Here is a 21,877-nt window from a genome sequence, read left to right as displayed (position 1 = left end):
ATGCAATGTTTTTTTTCCTGCTCTTTATGTGAGATAAAACAAATGCGCATGTCATCGTGCCAATTTCAAACGCAAACGACGCACATAAGGTGTGTTGAACAGGCGAAACAATCTTTTCCTCAAATATTTGGTGTAGACGGAAAAATCTTAAACATACGGTAAAAATATAACCTGCAACTACATCAATAATAATTATTATCATATGTTTGATATTCTTATAAAAGTATCTCTCTGTCTTTTTAGCATTACAATGTATTCAAAGTATATCTCGAGGTAGGCTGACGCAAAGCTACAGTAAACATACGTGTTAGCCAGCGTGAAAACAACGGGAGACACAAAGGCACAAGGAAGCAGGACACGTTTTATTTTATTCGAGCTGGCTACCAAGTATGCATCCTTTCTAGCTCGCCCATCTTTCTACGTCATTACAATGCATGTTTTTTTCTCCTCAGAGAAATGAAAACGCCACCACTGACAAATGGGCTGTTTGAAAAGAAAAAGGGCTATAAATAGTCGCCTTATAGGAATAACACTGTGGCAATCGGGTATTACAGGCGATTGTTGTTCGTAGGTTGATCTGGTCCTCCATTTACGATACCAAGAACGGTAAGCAGCAGATTTTGTTTTCACTAGAAATACTCCATGTAGCGTAGGATTATGTGTTACCAAAAATATTTAACAGCCTCACGGTGCAGTGCGAAAAATGGCTCTGTTTATTATGCAGATAATCCCGTGTTCGCGCCCAGTGCCCGATTTACAAACATACTGTGCTATGCAAGCAGCACTTGCAGAAAACACTCTTTTTTTCATCACTTGTTGCTTAGCTTATCAGCCTATTGTGAAAATGTGTCACGCCTTAATTCTGCTTTTGTAGCGCTTGGTGAGCTGAAAGTAAAATGAGACAGTTTGGTACACTTCAGATATAGAAACGCCTGTGCGAAATATTTGCGATGAGCTTTATGTAGAGATCCAACACACAACACGAATGCTACACATGCATATTTTCCTCTTTAGTGTCTATGTGTTTCATCCATGCATCGCTCTTAATATATCGGTCGACAAAACGATCGTTTTTGCCTGTGAAAACTTCTGTGAACGCTGCAACCAATTCCAGAGTCAGAAAGCTCGCTGTATTCAGATTGGATGTGCAGTGCTAATAGCCACAGATGTACGTGTTACACACCAGTGCGGAAGAGTGCCTGTGACGGTACTCGAATGGACGGCGAGATGTACAACAGCTGCGTGGCACAAAAGTGTGTAATGTGATAAGACCTTAAAACCGCAAATTCTGCTCGCCTCTATCTGTCGGCAATTTAGTTTCTAGGCTCTGTTAACATATTGGTGTAATCAATATGTTGATGTATTTATTTCTCTTGGCAATGATTCTGCTCTTTTAGCGTACCCACACAATGACATTTCCCGCTATTGCGTTTTTGTAGTTTTTGTACATGCACGGTACACCCAGAGCCGACGCGCTTGACTCGTACTTACATTTCGAAGATAATTGACTCTACTAGCCGCCATTTTGGTGCTTCCAGCATCAATTGTTTTTTGTGGGCACAGGCTTGCCCAATGTAAGATTATTTGCGAGATTCACAATTTAACTGTGTAGTGTTGACCGTCACTAGAACCTGACAATATATAAAGGCGATGGCCTTTTACAACACGCCCACCATGTCATGTCCTAGGTTTGCCTTCATCTGGGGGATAGAGAAGCGGACGGTTTCGCCTTATTACATTGTATGATGCCAGACTGCGTCGCCGCCCCATAAGTACGATACGACTGGGGTCGACCGAACAATAGAGGCACTGCTCGTGGTTAGCTGCTGACGATGTTCACCGCGTGGCAGCCTCAGCACTTCTAAGTTGCTGACATCATTCATTGGGATGTAAACAGGAATACCGCCCTAAACCACCCCAACCTCGTATGCCCACCGTTGCCCCACGTCACTCTTCCATGAAGAACAACGTTCAGTGCTCTCAGCGTCGTTGCGGCTTTTGTTGTTACTGCGGGCAAGGAGGCGAAATTCACCAAGGCCTGCACTACGAAACTGCACTGTTAAAAGAGTTTACACCTTTTTCATCGTATCTTACCCCTGAACGATAATCGTCATCTGTCTTTCCCACTTTTCCGTTTTAACGCTGTGAGCCCCGTACTTCAGTCACGAACGGCTTGCCTGTCCTCAGCGTGACACGGCATTCTCGACAGGAAAATAGCGGGCGCTGAGTTTTCAAGAAAGGAAACGCAAACAAAGCAGATGAGTATTATTTTTGTGGGACAAGATAAGATCCAAAGCGTGTAAACTTTTATAAGCCTAGACAATGGGACGTTGTAGGGAATGCGAGGTGCCCACGATGGCGCTTCCTTGCCGGCAGCTGAGTACGCGCATCACACTGACATACTCTTCGTAGGAGCACAGACGGTATAACGATCTGAGCTGTAGTAAGATACGTTATGCCAATTCGAGACCTAGAGGCTGTAATCGGTGGAGATAAGGTTGTTGTTCATTTAAAAGCTGAAGAACGTCTGTTGTAGGGACGACTCATTCGGGAGGCAGAACTATACAGAAACAGATACGATCTAGAATCGTTACAGTTTGACGATCAGGCGCTGATCTTATGTAGTAGCAGCCAATGAGGGACACACAGTTATTCAATACGATGAGAGAACTTCGACTAAAAAGGACGTTGACCGTTTCACCTGAAAGATTATTACTCGTAATTGAAAGCGAAGGCAAAGTTTAGAGTTGCACTCAATCACAGCAGAACGTGTTTTTAACAGCAGGCGGGGCTGACTTGGTGCGACGTGGCACGTGAGGCACGTGTCCTGGAAAATTCCACACATTACAAAACGTATGGCGTAAAGTCGGGCGCCGCCAGTCCTGTTGGCAGCAGCTTATGTTAATGGTGCATCGTATGAAAAAAAAAATATTAGTTTTTGACACAGCTTCAGCACCAACGCTCGGCTAACTGAATTTATTAATCAGACTCCTTTATATATCGGCTTAGGTAATCTGGTAGGTGCATTATTCATATTTTTTGTCAGCACTTTAGCCACTGTCACCAGCTTCTGATTATGGTATACAAACATATTTAAAAATGTCTGAATATTTATACCAGATAAAATAGTTTTTTATACCGTAATCAGAAGGTGGTGACAGTGGCTAAAGTGCTGACAAAAAATATGAATAATGCACCTACCAGATTACCTAAGCCAATATATAAAGAAGTCTTGTATTTTTCTATCTTTTATTTTTTATTAAGAATTTTCATTATTTCTTTGAATTTGTTTGATACTTCTGGAGTGCCGGGAGGTTTAGCGCTTTAGCGCTCACAAATTTCTCTTCAATATCAGTCACCTCCTAAAGAGAGTTTCCATTTGAATTCGTCCTTACGCAGGTATGTGAGTTCTAGCCAAGGTATCCATGTCACCTGATATATATATTATTATTCTAGTAATTCTAGTTTTAATGTTTGGCGTTGGTTCGTGGACAAATTTAGGATAAACTTTTAGAGGACAGTAGCTACGCGTTTTCTATAAGTGATCGTCGTTGCTAATAAACGACTCATTTATTGCTCAAAATGGTATAGTGGTGATCGGAATATAAGTATCGCACCATTCTATAAACAACCAACTTGTGGTAGTCTCATCGCTGTACGCGACTTGAAACGAAACGCCGCAAAGATCGCATATCTAAGCTACTCACAACAATCAGTCCGCCCGAAAAAAGCGGGCTAAGGAACACCCAAGTCACACCATAATCTCTACGACTTTGAGTCTGTATAAAACTGTAAAGTTAAACAGTATATATTTGATGCGGGAAAACGTTGTTTGTACATCTAACGATGCTAATAGGTACTTTTTACCCTACACTATTCTTGGATCCCTTGGTGTCACTAATCTTTCTTAACCACACATCTTTGGGTGCATAAAACTTCTACACTATTCTTTCAATTTATTCTGGTGCCTCTTTCCAGAAAAACTTTACCGTACACTGAAGCATCATATCCCAGAAACTCTCACATAGCAATCACATGCGTCTTTTAATAAGGGATGGACCTATTTAAATAACGTCTTCTCCTGTAGAATAAATAATTCTGAAACAGAATGCCCCTTAAAATGCGGTCATTACGCATAGAAAGTTTTTTTTATGTAACTTCCAATTCTCTCCGTCATTTGTACCTCAAGCTAAATTAATTTATGCGGGGTTGAATTTGGCGAGAGTTGTTTTGGTTTGCTTGTCTTAGTTGACTGGTACCATAAACTGCACTGTGCTCTTATACCGGGTGTTTAACGAAATGCGCATTCAACTTCATTAAAAAACAACGAAGGTGAGATAAATGAATGATTTTCTCTGGATTTACATAACGAGGGATTCATAAATTCGAAAAATCAGCATCTCCATATATACACAACCAATAATGTAAATATTCCTAGTTCACTTTCGACCTGCAAGAGCTAATAGATTGATGTCAATGGTTGAGTTGAAGTGAATGTAGAAAGGGGATGGTAATAATTCTTGCAGCGAAATGCATTACGGCCTGTTGCATCAGAACAGCGGAACTAAGCAGCCGAAGGGCGCAAATGTGGTTTCCATAGTAGACAGCAATGAGAGACATCGCATCTTTCGGCACACCATCGGGCGACTTTTGGCTGCCGGTGTCGAACCTTTATAAGGACGTTTGCTTGCTTCTCTCCCACTTGTGAGACAAAATCAGTCCCGCCACTAATGGGCGTCTGGTATGAAAGTCCCAAATGCGCTCATTAGCTGTTAAATCCGGCTTCTCAGGGTGAAATTGGTAGAAACGCAACCCGTTGGACAAAAAAATAAAATAAACAAGCGTCAGCTCATCCAATCTCTAGAAACGGCGGTGAGCTCATTGTATGGCGAGCGCGAAGTCTTCTATTGGGATCGTATTGCGCGTTCACAAATGCACGTGATTTTTTCGGCCTCATGAAGTGCGTAATGCTTTAGACGTATGATGCTGTCGTCTAGTAATTAAGAAATCATTTACACATCTAATATATCTGATTGGTAAAGGAAATTTGGATAGATTTCCTGAAACACTCAGAAGCTTTATTTGCTTAGACTCTGTTCATTTGTGTTGGCCCTTTAATAATCAGTACGTAAAAATAGATAAATGAAAATAAATTTGGCACCTATCTAGACAAGCTAATAAATTTAATATACATTGATTTACTCCTTAGGGCACTCATTTGTGCGCTTCCGTTGAGATCAAATATACGGAGAGATTAGCTGATACATGGTTACTGCTTGGTTATTCATGATACAAAGAAATCACTACCTTTTCCAAGATCCACTAAACTATATTCGGTTAACTTCGCGTAACTGTCGAAAGATGAAATGGAAACGAATGTAATCATGGGTAATTAAACTGGTACCAACCACTTTGGCAGCAGCCGGGCTTTTATATTAGAACTTTGGGTGGGACAGCCCACTCTAGTATCATTCATTCGTGTCTATAAAAGCTCATGGACGCGACTTCTGAAATTTGCTGTGTGTCCAAAGAAAAAAAAACAAGAATTGCGTTACTCGTGGCCCACAATGGAGCGAAGTGCAAATGGTTGCGTTGTGTTTAGGTTACTGCAGCTAAAATATATAGCACAAAATTCACAAGTGAGAGTTATTAAGGACGTGCTCTTTAGCAACACTACTGCTCGTGCTGCATGTTTATTCCACGAGTGAGTTTTTACCTGCGACACAATAAAGTTTGTGGTTTTGGTTTATTTAGAAGAGGTTTGTGAAACTCACTTTTCTCATGTGTTTCCGATGCCAGTACAAGTCAGAAGAGGCTGCAATATGAAGAGAGCATCAATTTTTCTTCTTTTTGTTACCCTGTGTATCGTGAGGTAAGAAATCAGACACTCCTGCACTTGAAATCTTTTTTTTTATGGGAATAGGTACATGATGACAGCGAAAACACGGAATGTACACTTTCGTCTACATTCTGCGTTGTTGAACTGTTATGTGCTATACAATATATCCCCAGCCACAAGGTATCAACAAATGGATGCATTATTTTGATAATGAAAGACCGCCTTTGGACGGTCGCTCAGGTTTCGCCAATACAATAAAGGCGTACCCGTAGCTGCTCTCACCTTGCACGCTAAGAAGGCGTGAAGTGCGCAAAGGCAGTGGTATGGTAAGCGTATATATACACACACATATATATATATATATATATATATATATATATATATATATATATATATATAACACCATAATTCAATTTTTAATTTAACTCCTGCGGGGACGGTAGAGTATCCGTCTCCAGTGCAAGAGGACCGTGATTCAAGTCCCGGTGCCGCGCAATTCTCCACCGGGAAATACAAAAAAAAACCGTGTGTTGAGAAAATTGCACAAACAGGCCTGGAGTGCGGCCTCATCCCGGTGACCAGAACCGGTAACGCACTCTCTCACCAGAGCAGGATTGGCCACCCTGGTGCAGTACTTGGCCACAACCTCCTATATGAATACAACAATCAAACCCCGGCCCTCAGTCCCCAGCAGCCGCGAAGCAACTGACCACGGCGGCGGTCAGATCTGTAACGCTGCAGAGGGTGCTAAGAATACCTGGCTCCGGACAGGCCGCCATTGGAATCTGAACCTGGCAACGTTTAACGTTAGAACGCTATCTAGTGAGGCGAGTCTAGCAGTGTTATTGGAGGAATTAGAGGGTAGTAAATGGGATATAATAGGGCTCAGTGAGGTTAGGAGGACAAAACAAGCATATACAGTGCTAAAAAGCGGGCATGTACTGTGTTACCGGGGCTTAGCGGAGAGACGAGAACTAGGAGTCGGATTCCTGATTAACAAGGAAATAGCTGGTAACATACAGGAATTCTATAGCATTAACGAGAGGGTGGCAGGTCTTGTTGTAAAACTTAATAAGAGGTACAAATTGAAGGTGGTACAAGCCTATGCCCCTACATGCAGTCATGATGACCAGGAAGTCGAAAGCTTTTATGAAGACGTGGAATCGGCGATGGGTAAAGTCAAAACAAAATACACTATACTGATGGGCGACTTCAATGCCAGGGTAGGCAAGAAGCAGGCTGGAGACAAGTCAGTGGGGGAATATGGCATAGGCTCTAGGAATAGCAGAGGAGAATTATTAGTAGAGTTTGCAGAACAGAATAATATGCGGATAATGAACACCTTTTTCCGCAAGCGGGTTAGTCGAAAGTGGACGTGGAGGAGCCCGAATGGTGAGACTAGAAATGAAATCGACTTCATACTCTGCGCGAACCCTGGCATCTTACAAGATGTAGACGTACTCGGCAAGGTACGCTGGAGTGACCATAGGATGGTAAGAACTCGAATTAGCCTAGACTTGAGGAGGGAACGGAAGAAACTGGTACACAAGAAGCCAATCAATGAGTTAGCGGTAAGAGGGAAACTAGAGGAATTCCGAATGAAGCTACAGAACAGGTATTCGGCTTTAGCTCAGGAAGAGGACCTTAGTGTTGAAGCAATGAACAACTATCTCATGGGAACCATTAAGGAGTGCGCAATAGAAGTCGGTGGTAACTCCGTTAGACAGGAAACCAGTAAGCTATCGCAGGAGACGAAAGATCTGATCAAGAAACGCCAATGTATGAAAGCCTCTAACCCTACAGCTAGAATAGAACTGGCAGAACTTTCTAAGTTAATCAACAAGCGTAAGACAGCGGACATCAGGAACTACAATATGGATAGAATTGAACAGGCTCTCAGGAACGGAGGAAGCCTAAAAACAGTGAAGAAGAAACTAGGAATAGGCAAGAATCAGATGTGTGCGTTAAGAGACAAAGCCGGCAATATCGTTACTAATATGGATGAGATAGTTCAAGTGGCTGAGGAGTTCTATAGAGATTTATACAGTACCAGTGGCACCCACGACGATAGTGGAAGAGAGAATAGCCTAGAGGAATTCGAAATCCCACAGGTAACGCCAGAAGAAGTAAAGAAAGCCTTAGGAGCTATGCAAAGGGGGAAGGCAGCTGGGGAGGATCAGGTAACAGCAGATTTGTTGAAGGATGGTGGTCAGATTGTTCTAGAGAAACTGGCCACCCTGTATACGCAATGCCTCATAACCTCGAGCGTACCGGAATCTTGGAAGAACGCTAACATAAAACTAATCCATAAGAAAGGGGACGCCAAAGACTTGAAAAATTATAGACCGATCAGCTTACTGTCCGTTGCCTACAAAGTATTTACTAAGGTAATCGCAAATAGAATCAGGAACACCATAGACTTCTGTCAACCAAAGGACCAGGCAGGATTCCGTAAAGGCTACTCAACAATAGACCATATTCACACTATCAATCAAGTGATAGAGAAATGTGCAGAATATAACCAACCGTTATATATAGCTTTCATTGATTACGAGAAAGCGTTTGATTCAGTCGAAACCTCAGCAGTCATGGAGGCATTACGGAATCAGGGTGTAGATGAGCCATATGTAAAGATACTGGAAGATATCTATAGCGGCTCCACAGCCACCGTAGTCCTCCACAAAGAAAGCAACAAAATCCCTATAAAGAAAGGCGTCAGACAGGGAGATACGATATCTCCAATGCTATTCACAGCATGTTTACGGGAGGTATTCAGAGGCCTGGAGTGGGAAGAATTGGGGATAAAAGTTGATGGAGAATACCTTAGCAACTTGCGATTCGCTGATGATATTGCCTTGCTTAGTAACTCAGGAGACCAATTGCAATTCATGCTCACTGACCTGGAGAGGCAAAGCAGAAGGGTGGGTCTGAAAATTAATCTGCAGAAAACTAAAGTAATGTTTAACAGGCTCGGAAGAGAACAGCAGTTTACGATAGGTAGCGAAGCACTGGAAGGGGTAAGGGACAACATCTACTTAGGGCAGGTAGTGACCGCGGATCCGGATCATGAGACTGAAATAACCAGAAGAATAAGAATGGGCTGGGGTGCGTTTGGCAGGCATTCTCAAATCATGAACAGCAGGATGCCACTATCCCTCAAAAGGAAAGTGTATAACAGCTGTGTGTTACCAGTACTCACATATGGGGCAGAAACCTGGAGACTTACGAAAAGGGTTCTGCTGAAATTGAGGACGACGCAACGAGCTATGGAAAGAAGAATGATGGGTGTGACATTAAGGGATAAGAAAAGAGCAGATTGGGTGAGGCAACAAACGCGGGTAAACGACATCTTAGTTGAAATCAAGAAAAAGAAATGGGCATGGGCCGGACATGTAATGAGGAGGGAAGATAACCGATGGTCACTAAGGGTTACGGACTGGATTCCAAGAGAAGGGATGCGTAGCAGGGGGCGGCAGAAAGTTAGGTGGGCGGATGACATTAAGACGTTTGCAGGGACAACATGGCCACAATTAGTACATGACCGGAGTAGTTGGAGAAGTATGGGAGAGGCCTTTGCCCTGCAGTGGGCGTAACTAGTCTGATGATGATGATAATATATATATATATATATATATATATATTTGCACTATAAATGAAATGTAATCATGTCGTTGAAGAATGAGTTCGTTCAGTTCAGATCAGTTCAACCGCATGCGAAATGTTTGCGTTCCAAATAGTGCATAACAGGCATTCTCGTGCGCACAGCTTGTGTGGTTGCCCGATAATGTATCACCGAGCGTAAAGTTAATCTTGTCGGCCAGTTCCAAAAAAAGGGAAATAGCGCTGGCTTCATCCTGACCATCAAGTCAACATAGGTCGACTGCACTGTTTCGCGATTTCAGAATTCGAAATTTGCATAGCGAAGCTGTGGAAACAAATATCTTGAAGCCGCAGCCTTACTGAAAACAGTGCCTGCTCGAAATGACGCAGTTAGTCAAATCTTTCTGCGTACGTGTTCTATGATGAAAGATGTGTGAAATTGTTTGGAAAGCTTTGTTTGAAGAGCTGTTTGCTTTTGACAGAACCATAACATTTACCCGATTAAGGCGCATGCCGAAGTGGTGGCCTCACCAATAATTTTGCCAGAAGCGGTTTCATTACCGTCCGCTGAATGCATGAGAGTAAAGCATTTTTGCAATCAAGCCCCAAAAATATTGCGTCATCGCTGATGGGATCGATCTTCTCAAAACTGCAAAGCCTTAGCCTCAGAGGAGCGATGGCGCGCGGGCGTATATAGCTAACTGTGTATAAAACATAACGTACCCTTTACAAAAACCACTTGTGCGCATTTTTACCAACACGGGCCAGTACTAAGTTTATCATGCTATCCCAAGCAATTTTTGATAACACGTATCTTTGCATTTTCAGTTGCCAATCTCGTCCCCGAACAGGCGCCAGAGAGATTATGGTTGAAGAACGAATCAGTTCAGAATCGTGCAGAACATATGTAAGTAAAACGCTTACTACAATTGGCAAGGTTTTGTAGATATAGTGCAGATAAACCATGAAAAAGTTCGCCGCAGAACAAATCGTTCACAATCCCCCCACTTTTTCTCAGGAAGGGATCAACAGTCTGGGTTCATTGGTTTTGTAGCGCACTACTGCATGCAACAATGGTTAGGTCACAAAAGACGACGAGGACACGCCCAGCGCGCTGAGGATGCGCGAGCAGTGGAATCGGTGGAATCAGGCTTCCACCTGAATGAGCGGGCTTGGCTCGAAATATACTTTGTGGACAACAGGCGCCTGCGTATGACTGGTTTTTCTTCACCCACAAATTATTGACTCCAGACTTCGCGCCATCGCCCTCAGCTGCGGGTGCCTCAGAGGCTTAAATTGGCCCGTCACAGCAAGGAGCTCGAGCTTCGGGGTCTTCGCAGTCCACCTTCTATCCAGTCCGCCATGACCTCAGTTTCTCCTGATCAAGTACTGCCGTCAACGCCGCTACCCCGCGATCCCGAGGACCCTGCACGCAAGCTGCCGGAGTTCTGGTCGTATAGGGAACTTCAGTTCGTTATTATGGAATCCTTCTAACGTCGCCACCGCCTGAGGTCGCACCTGAACATGGTCGACCACGCCGGTGGAGCACTTCCACCTACTACTGCTGCACTTGTTCGCGATGTTCTATTCTCCCAGCCTGTCGACCGGCCCTATGACAATGTTAAGGCGACGCTCATTGAGCACACGACTGAAATGAAGCAGCTGTACTGAAACACTGGGCACTGGGCATAGTGCTGGTGTCCTGGTGCAAGAGAAGAAGACAAGGAAAAGTGCTGGCTTCCCCGTTACGATACAGCGCCGCCCTGTTTAAGCCTACCGCTGCAACCTATAACTGGTGCTGCTAGGCGAACACCCCCGTTGCATTTGTTGGAGGTGCTGGGTATCTCTTCGACATCCTGGAACTCCGCAGTGGAACGTTACCACCAGCTGTTGCAGTGGATGAACCGGGACAGTCCCAGGCTGCTGCTCCCGTGCCCCCGGCCATCGTCCGCTCTGGCGTCAGCCGGCAGCGCGATCCGGCTATATTTAGCGGCACAGACGACCACGACGTGGAAGACTGGCTCGCCGAATATGACCGTGTAAGCGCCTGTAATAAGTGGGACGACCGCGCCAAGCTCACAAATGTCACCTTTTACTTGACTGACGTGGCAAACCTATAGTTCCGCAATTATGAAGCCAATTTTACCACCTGGTCGGCTTTCACGACAACTTTGGCAGAGGTCTTCAGCCGTTCCGCCTTTCGCCGGCTTCACGCTGAGCAGCGCTTGCGTGGTCAAGCTCAACGCCTAGAGGAGACATTCACCAGTTGTATTGAAGACGTGCTCTCGCTCTGCAAGCGCGTCAACTCATCTATGGACGAAGCTGACAAAATCAAGCACGTCATGAAAGGCATCGATGACCATGCCTTCCAGATGCTCGTCGCGAAGAGTCCGCTGACGATTGCCAAGGCCATACAGCTTTGTCAGTAGCACGACGAGCTGCGCAAGCAGCGTGCGTCAACACGCGCTGTTCAACAGGACACCGCGGAACTATCTCCGTTGGATTTCGGCCACGACGCTGCCGACATTTCTTCTTTAATTCCGGAGATAAAGCAGTTCATCCGCCAGGAAGTCGTGCGCCAACTCTGGCGATCAGCACATCCGAGCTGTCGACAACCTTGGCTCCTTCGCTTCGCCACGTCATTCAGACGCAAGTTGCCGCGGCACTGCCATCTGCCTCTCCTTCGCAGCCTGCAGCTGGACCGGTAACGTACGCTGACGTTGTCGCCCTGCCTTATGCTCCTCCGGCTCCTGATGCCTACCGGGTCACTGGCACCTTCAATGTGCCACCGCCACCTACACGCCCGATTGTCGTCCCTTATTCGGCCGCTGGAGCCCCTGTTTTCAACCCGTGGCGTACACCCGACAACCAGCCAATATGCTATTTCTGCAATTTTCCGGGCCACGTAGCACGATTCTGCCGCCGTCGCAGCCCCCGTTTACCTGACAGTTGGGGCGCCTTAAGCTACGGACCTGCTCGACTTCCGTGTCAGGACCCATCTAACCTTCCTCCTGACTCATCTTACAGTCGCCTCCCTTTCGATGCCCGCCGGACACCTTCCCCACGTCGCCGATCCATTTCGCCGATGGTTCGCCGACAAAGCCCAGCACGAGAGGAAAACTAACAGTCGCAGTTCCAGAGGCAAGAACTGCATTTACGTCGAACATTTCAAGGCCTGATTCTGCCCCGGAGAACGAAATTGAACTCTCCGTAGACGGCGTCACTGTACACGCACTTATCGACACCGGAACCGCCGTTTCTATTATTAGTGACAAGCTTTGCCGCAATTCGAACAAACTGACCATTCCTCTTACCTCTCTTTCTCTGCGTACGGCTACCTGGCATCGCATTCAGCCGTCAGCGTCGTGCACAGCCCGGGTTGTCATTCAAAGCTTTATGTATGTTATAGAATTTATTTTCCTATCTCGTTCCTCACACGACGTTATTCTTGGATGGAATTTCCTACCTCTCAATCAAGCTCTTATCGACTGCGCTCGTGCCGAACTTACGTTATCAGGGCCGCGCTTGGACCCTGACGACCATTCTTCTCCTAAAGTTGTTGCCGCCTCTGACATCGATATCGCCCCTTTTTCCGCCACTCTGGTTCCTGTGTCATGTAACTCTGCTGTGAACTCAACTGTTCTGTTAACACCGTCGGCCATTTGTACACGCCGCCGGAACTTGCTGCTTCCGTTTGCTGTCGCCTTTTTGCGACCGTTCTCCTGCCCTTTGCGTGTGAAATCCCTCCGCCTGCCCATCATCTCTACTCCTCGGCGAGTACGTGGGTACCTCTGAAGCTCTCGATTGCGTTCTATGGGCCACCACGTTTGGTGATACGACATCACATCCGATTTTTTCCCTCGCTCTTCCCGTGGCGACTGAAGCCCCTGTAGACGTGTTCGCTCGTGACGTCGACGCAGGATTCACGCCTGCGCAGCACAAAGAAATCATCAAGCTCCTCCAAAGTTTTCGTTGCTCATTTGGCATTGACCGACCATCCTTGGGCCGAGCGTCCGTAGTCGTTCACCGTATTGACACCGGTCAACAAACACCATTGCGCCAGCGTCCGTATCGTGTGTCAGCTGCTGAACGCCGTATCACCGACCAGCACGTTGATGGCATGCTGGAGCGTGGCATCATCCAGTCCTCTACAGTCCCTGGGCATCTCCGGTTCTCCTCGTTAAAAAAATATGGCTCCATTCGGTTCTGCGTCGACTATCGCCGCCTTAACCGAATAGCGCGCAACGATGTCTATCCTCTGCCGCGCATCGACGATGCCCTGGACTGTCTACAGGGAGCGGAATTCTTTTCCTCGCTGGATCTGCGCTCCGGGTACTGGCAAGTGCCAATGGCAAAGGCCGATCGCCGAAAGACAGCCTTCGTAACGCCTGATTCGCTGTAAAAGTTTACCGTCATGCCGTTCGGCCTCTGCAATGCGCCTGCCACTTTCGAGCAAATGATGGACACCATTCTTCGGTGCGCGACATGGTGCGGTGATCGGGACAGGCAGGAGCAGACTACAAGGAGTGCGCGCGCCGAGGCAAATTCCGTGCTGGAAGGTGAAAAACGACAACGCCGAAGAGCGTCCGGCACGTGAACGCGCGGCGCAAGAAAAACAACTAAAAGAAAACCAAACCTATTAGGAAAGACCACGGGCGTCAGGCAGCCAATCGGAGAATGCCTAATCGCCCAGAGAGATGAAAAAAAATTGGAGGACGCTTAAGCTTCGCCTTCAAGAGTGGAACGCGACAGCGTTCCCGTCGACCCGCCAAGGGGTATTGGGCTACGGCGCAGCGACTACGCGCCCCGCATCGGACGCGGTGAGCGTCGAGCAACGCAGCGTTCGGCGCGACAACGAAATGTGCGCCTCAGCAAGCGACGCACGCCTGAGCCTTAGAAACAGCTCGTTTCTAAGGTAACACCGCGTTCACTAGAGGCGCTTTTGTACCGCTTTGAAGCATAGAACTCGTGGCTCCGTGGTAACGTCTCCGTCTCACACTCCGGAGACCCTGGTTCGATTCCCACCCAGCCCATCTTGGAAGTTGCTTTTTATTTATGAAGTGCCTGCCGGGATTTATCGCTCACGGCCAACGCCGCGGACGCCGACGCCGACACCGACGCCGACGCCGACGACACCGGCTTTTCTGCGACACGAGCTCCTTAACGCTATCGCGTTAAAAAGCATGGTGCGCTGGCAGAAGAGGGGAGACGCAGAGGAGACGCCGGAGAGACGCATGGGAGACGCCGGAAGAGATCCACGAAGCGACGCCAGGAGGAGGTCAACCACCGGATCGGGAGTTGAAGACGGGCCGTCGAGTTCCGGACCCGAGCCACCAGGACTTCCCCCGACCGGGGCCTCCTGCCAGCCCGTTCCTGTGGGTCGCCCGACTACTCGAGCGTGCTGCCAGCTCCTCAAGGCCGGTAAGCTTCTGCGCCCGTGGGCAGGACGAGAACAGTCGGGCTACTGGCCTGAGCTCTACACCCAGCTGCCCGGCCAGAACGCCACCGCCGTCTGCTCGTGCCGCCAAGCCGCCTGCTTTACCTGTCCAAGCCAGAGCTGGCGCGCTCCGGTCGCCCGGTCAGTCAACTTACACCACGACCTTTGGTGAGACCGGCGCAACTCCTTGCGCCAACTTGTCGCCGCGTCTCCGCATCGAGACTGTTATGCTTCCGTGCGGCCGTTGCAAGCCCGGACTCGCGCACTAGTTAGCTTCACACTATCCCCGAATGTGTCTTACCGCCATGATGTCTACTTGAGTGTTTATTTTATTCTTTCTATTTCTTTATATAATTTATTTTATGCTTCTAGTTTCATTAAAAGTCTTTGTGTGTGTGTTCGAAACCAACGACTTTGTCCTCAATTGGGTTCTCGGAGGCTCCGCCTAAGGGAACCGTTAAAACATTTGAGTACACGAACCGTGCTCCATATTTGGGCATCACAAATTGACGTGCGCGATAAGGACGAAGCCGTTCGTTAGCATTTTTTTCTAAAGGCTAGGAACTATGGCTGCAAGCACACGAGACCTGTTAGCCCTAGCCGAACGCATGGGGCTAGAAGGTGCGGAGTTGAGGCTAGGTTGAACGAGCAGGAAGCGCGTGCGCCAGAAGAGCGGGCAGCGGATCGCGAGGCTAAAAAGCAGCAGCTTGTATTAGAGGAAAAGAATTTACAGTTACGGCTTAAAGTCGCGGAAGCTGAGGGCAATCCTGGTGAACCAAGCCAACGGCAGCTAGAATTGGAGGAGCGAACGCTTCAGTTGCGCCTTCAACTGGCGGCAACGGATGCTGCAAGAACAGCTGACCGAGGGTCTGGATGGAATGCACCATTCAGCGTGAATTCTCACAGTTTAATGCCGGGATTCAATGAAAGCCGGGACGACTTGGATGCCAATTTAAAAAGGTTTGAAAGCGTCGCTACCGGACAAGAATGGCCTAGAGACAAATGGGCCATGGCTTTAAGCTTATGCTTGAGCGGAGAAGCTCTGAAGGTCTTTGGACGTCTATCTCCGGAAGACTCCCTCGACTACGCTAAATCCAAGTTGGCGTTGCTCCAGCGTTTTCGTTTTACAGCGGAAGGCTACCGGGAGAAGTTCTGACAGAGCAAACCCCAAGATGGCGAAACTGGAAAGCAGTACGCAACTAGGCTGCTGAGTTTCTTTGATCGGTGGGTGGAAATGTCCAAAACCGAAAAGGAGTATTCGGCACTTCGCAACCTAGTGGTGAGGGAGCAGTTCCTGAACAACTGTCATCATCGGTTAGGACTCTTCCTGCGCGAGCAGAGCTACCGCCATCTAGATGTCATGGCCGAAGCTGCCGATAATTTCTTATAAGCTCAGAGAAAGCCCAATTTGTTAGTATTCCGGCAGAAATCGGAAGGCATTCCCCCTACGGAGAAAACCGGAAGCTCATCCGAGAGAGTTCCAATGCGATACTTCGTATGCGGAAAGCTGGGTCATGGGGCATAGGACTGCCAATCTAGGCTGAGGCAACCGCACAGCGGATATTGCTGTAAGCCCGGGCACGTTGTCAAAGCCTGCATCAAGAAAAATGGTCCACCAAAAAGGCGTCTTGCCTATATTCGCCAGAAGAGCGCCTGGAAGATTCCAACGCAGTAGTCATTGAACAAGAAGACAGAGCTAGCACGGTGAAGACGCCCACAAGGGCCGTAGCACGCAAGATGCCAGTGCTAAAGGGCGTCATCTTCGGAGAGACCGCGTCAGTCTTGCGAGTTACGGGAAGCAATACGCTGGTCGTGCGTTGTTCCCTTGTACCAGACAAGGCTCTGACAGGTACCACCGCTAAGCTTGTCCTGGCGGATGGCAGCAGCATTGAAGTTCCCGAGGCTAAGGTTGAAATTCTTTCACTTTATTTTTCTGGTACGTCGATTGTCAAGTGTACGACAGCTCCTTTATATGATGTTATTATCGGGAATGTACCAGGCTGACGAGAAGCTCATGATCCAGATAAAACCTGGACAGAAAGGCTGAAGAAACCCATTGAAGATGGTATAGGAAGTGAGAAAAGAACCAAGGAAGAAGACCATTCCCCGGATGGTCTGCTGGTCGGCATCAAGAGCCTAGCCCGACAGCCGAAAACATCCCCGATCAATATTAGCGCCTTGAAAATAACCAAATAACCAGGAAGGATCTTACCACGGCCCAGAACGTAGATAAGACCTTAGAATCTTGCAGGAACAAAGTGGGTAAAGTGTTTCAAGGCAAAGGATTAGCATCCTACTCATTCGAAGTAGTAAGGGGAGTGCTGTACCGTCGTTACCGGCTACCCTCGGGCAAAATGACCGAACAAGTGGTAGTACCTCAAAGATTACGCTGCCAAGTGCTCACTTTGGCACATGAAAGCCTTATGTCAGGGCACCAAGAAATTAAGAGAACTTTTGATCGGGTTCTGGAATCCTTCTACTGGCCGGGAGTCCAAGAAGCCGTGAGAAGATACGTACGCTCGTGCGACACTTGCCAGCGAACACATCCTAAGAGCAAGGTGGGCAAGGCACTTTTGGTCGCGTGCCTTTAACAGACACTCCATTTAAAAGAGTGGCAGTGGACATAATTGGGCCCTTAAAGCCTACGTCAAATAAGGGTAACCGATACATACGGACCCTGGTGGACTTTGCTACACGATATCCAGATGCGATAGCTTTGCCGTCGATCGATTCGGCTACGGTGGCCGAAGGACTGATAGAAATATTTTCTCACATTCCATTTCCACGTGAGATACTGTGCGATCAGGCCTCCTGTTTCACATCGGACGTAATGAGAGAGATATATTACTTGCTGGCTATCAAACATCTAAGCTCGATGCTGTACCATCCCATGTGTAATGGTCTGGTGGAGCGATTTAATGGCACGTTGGAACAAATGCTACGCAAGATGTGCCAAGAAGAGCCAAAGTCATGGGACCGATTACTAGCACCCCTCTTGTTTGCGTATCGTGAAGTGCCTCAAGCCAGCATAGAGTTTTCGCCTTTCGAGTTGATCTATGGTCGACACGTCCGAGGCCCACTCAGTCTACTTAAGGAACTATGGACGGGAGACCACCTAGGCGAAGAAATCAAGACCACATACGGGTATGTCTTCGATCTCCGAGATCGTCTCGAAAAGACACTATGGTTGGCGCAAGAGAACTTGTCGCGATGTAAAACGACCAAGAAAAATTACTACGACCGGGGAAGTAGGATACGCCAGCTGAAAGTTGGTGACCGTGCCCTTATCCTGCTTCCAACGACGGCAAAAAACTGTTGATGCACTGGAAGGGGCCTTTCGTGGTCACAGGAAAAAAAAGCTACTTTAATTACTGGTTGGACTTGGGACATACTACAAAATTGTTCCATATCAACATGCTGAAGCGCTATGTAGAGCGTGGATCGGGAAGTTCCCCACAGTCAGCATCATTCATCGTGGTGGAAGAGGAGGAGACGGACACCCCTATACCTACCTTCGCAACAAATGAGGGCCCGGGTGTAGGAGCGATCAAACTTTGCGATGGCCTTCAAGAAAGTCACCGTGCGGAACTTCGCAGGGCGGACTACAGAAGTAAAACACAGGGGGGACTACAACCATACGCCTCTTGATGTTACCTTTACCATAGCAAGGTTTACCGGGCTAGTTTTTTTTCTTTTTCACTTGCTCTGTTTTCTTTGAATTGTGTTTTCCTTTAACGGTTTTATGTGTATGTTCAGTGAACTGTGCCATGGAACCATGCAGCGCGTTCATGCGAACGGACCATGACTGTAGTGTTGTGAACTATGTAGTGCACTGAGCGGCAGTTTTTCTTCAGAAAAACTTGTTAAAAAGGGACCTATGTGTTGTGTGGTGCGCGACATGGTGCGGGGATCGGAACGGTCAGAAGCAGACGACAAGGAGTGCACGCGCCGAGGCAAATTCCGTGCTGGAAGGTGAAAGACGACAACGCCGAAGAGCGTCCGGCACGTGAACGCGTTGTGCAAGAAAAACAACTAAAAGAAAAGCGCACTAATTAGGAAAGAGTTGTGGTCGAATTAAGCCCCATAGGCCTGCTGTCTTTTTTACTGCAGGACGAAAAGCCCATAAAATAGAAAAGAAGAACCACTTGGCTATGTTATAACGTAAAACTATTGCAATATGTTTGTATTCCACCCTCCTGATGTCAAATTTGCTTTACCGCCGACCCAAGCATCGGGTGGTCAACCGCAGAGTTGTCAGAACAGACCAATCAAACGCTCTCCTTGTTCATAGGAGGTCACTTTTGTTTGCTTGAAGAACGAATAGCACTGCCTACACTGAGGGGCTTGTCTTATTTAATTGGCTGACAAGAGGCAAGGAGCACCTTCAAGTGGAGAAGGACTCGATGGGGCCGAGTCACTGCATTGAAAGTAGGTAACCAGAAGAAGTGGCTGGTAGCGGCATCTGCGATTGGTGCGCTTCCCTTACGTAGCTTGCGGTGGCTGGCCGAAAATCACGGCGGCAAGCAACAGAAGCTTAAATGGACACTAAATCGACAAATGATTTCTTTTGCATCAGTAAATTACCGTTATATAACACCGAAAACACCGCTCTTACAACGATAAGACGTTTGGTAATCCAGAAAAAGCGCAAGAACGAAATACGGGTGGCGACGCCTACTTAAATTCCCGCACCTGGGGGCTGTGACGTCTTGGAATTTGATGGCATCTTCTAGCGCCTAATATTATATAAAGGTACAGATTGACGACATTGTGTTCTAAAGCAACCAAATATTAAACTTGGCAAGTTTCGGGAACCTTTATTCAGCCAACGCGGCCCAAATGCGAAAACATACTTTGGAATCCCTGACGTGACGCTGACGTACCGGCGATGGGGTTTTGACACCAAATTCAAATACTGATACTTGGACCTTCATGTTCTCATCTAATACTCAAGCAATTTTTCTTGAAATGACTGCCTGCAGGGTTCTCAAACAATGCTTCATTAGTCTAAACTGATTTATTGTTTCGCTTTAGTGTCCCTTTAAGAATGACGCTAAAACGCATCTTCATCAAAGAAAACTTGGCAGAGCGGGGTCATAAACATGCCGAAAGTGCTTGAAAACGTTACACAGCCAGGCAAAAAGTTTTATAATACACAAATAAAGCTATTCTCTCCGGCAGGTGCGAGTAGCCAGTGCCAGAGCGATCAGCGGCTGCCATCTTTTATTCCTCTCGGAACAGTGCAGCCTGCGGTTATTCAGAAGAAAATTCGGTTTTGTTCGGCATATTAACGGATTTTTAACGCGTACACGTTACTTTGACGCGTGAGTTCTTGCGGTTTTTTGACGTCACGTGACAGGCGGGTGAAGTGTGGTTGGTCCAAAAAGTTTTTGACCAATCGCGGAGGTCTGTTGCAGAATTAGAATAGAAAAGTTCGGAATAGTTTTATGTTATAGTGCCTCAATTCTCTGGCCCGCTTCAAGTCTTGAGACATTCCGTTTAAGGCGCCGCAAGCTTTTCAAGCGTATCTCCTCCATCTTTAGGTAAATGAACCCCTATTCCGTCTTCTCTCCGTTTCATGTCTTGTAAGGTCCATGTACCTTCATTGGTAGGTTTAGAAGGGGTCCCTGTGGCCTGTTCATCAGTACTACGAATGGATATAGCGTGGCTGCTCTGGGTACTCTGCAGGTCACCATAGATCTCTTCCACTGTTTTCACTGGATCTTCGAAACTGATCATGATAATACACTGCTTATCTTTCAGTGTATACATCTTGTTTGTACTATGCCATGTTCTCGTCTTACGGATATCGTGCTGCGTCCATGTTTTTACTGCTTTCTCAGTCTTTCCCGCGTTATATTTTTGAATATCTCTTACTTTCTCCTTGGTAACTACTTTTGACAATGCCGCAAATTCTATGTGATCTCTTCAGTTGGGTGCTTGATTTTTTGTTGCTTCTTTATTAAGTCGTTCGTTACTTAGGAGACCTTAACCACCAGCTGTCTTCGTGCTTTACCTCCCACTTCAACTGCTGGGTTTGACGCCAACCTGTCAGGTTTTATTCATTGCCGCTATTTCATCCTCATCTCTACAATTTAACGCCGCATATCTGTTTGGAAGTACCAGCCTGAATTGGCCTGCTTTTATCCTTAGTTCTTCATATCCGGATGGCGTTATTTTAATATATATAGAAACGCGTGCCAAGTACCGACTTATCCGTGCCGTCGATAGGTGGCGTGGCCAATATGGAGATGAGCGCGGCATGGCGCACGTCGACAATGACAATAGAATGTGTCACTAAATTGTCTTAATGCTAATGGCATTATTCTGGAGAGCAACCCTGAGATTGCTAGTACCGTAATTTCTTTACGTTCTCTAGTTGCCCCTAAGGATAACTTTTCGATAGCTTTCCCGCCTGGAGAAAAACAAAAACCAGTTTTTAGCGGCTAAGTGGAAGTTTTCTTCTCTGCGTGTGAAGTACAATGCACCTCGTGAAATACAGTTCTTCAGGAAAATAATAGATGCAAACTTTGCGGCACATATACCACTGCGAAATAAAACAAAGAAGAAAATAAATCTGTGCTGTTCAGCAGAAATAGAATGACGGACTGTTTTACTTACATCCACCAATATATTATTACAATATCAACAGTAGTTTAATTCAAACATTTCCTTAGCACTGTCTTTCTAGCGATTGCCGGTCATCTTGTGAAAAAGCCGATTGAATTTTGTGGAGGATGTCGGAATTATATAGCGCAAATAATTATCATCTTATAATCTCTGTAAAATACAAATGCCGTATTTCGGCTCCAAAAGTATTAAATATGTGGGTAATATTATGAACGTGCTTTCTTTCTTTTTTTCAGCAATGTGGACGTTGCCCTGATCACTGCCACAGTTGTAGCGGAGTACTCTTCTTCATTAAAAGGGATAATTATTGTTTCTAAGGATTAATCATACGATATTTCTAGCACCAAAATAAATTTCATGATGAACACAAT

General features: G+C 46.6%; 1 long non-coding RNA gene across 2 annotated transcripts in view; it reads left to right on the top strand.

Annotated features, from left to right (window-relative positions):
- LOC142564523 (uncharacterized) overlaps positions 1–21,877 on the top strand; it is a 76,304-nt gene extending 54,427 nt beyond the window's left edge. The window contains exons 4-7 of one of the 2 annotated variants that reach the window (XR_012824587.1): positions 453–606; positions 5,800–5,872; positions 10,268–10,346; positions 21,743–21,877. This is a non-coding gene — a long non-coding RNA (uncharacterized LOC142564523). The remainder of the gene's footprint in view (positions 1–452; positions 607–5,799; positions 5,873–10,267; positions 10,347–21,742) is intronic. The other variant, XR_012824588.1, reaches the window with a different exon arrangement.

The sequence above is a fragment of the Dermacentor variabilis genome, chromosome 11 (genome assembly GCF_050947875.1).
Source record: "Dermacentor variabilis isolate Ectoservices chromosome 11, ASM5094787v1, whole genome shotgun sequence".
Lineage (NCBI taxonomy): Eukaryota > Metazoa > Arthropoda > Arachnida > Ixodida > Ixodidae > Dermacentor > Dermacentor variabilis.
Note: the sequence above shows the minus strand (reverse complement) of the source record. Positions and strands in the feature narration are given on the sequence as shown.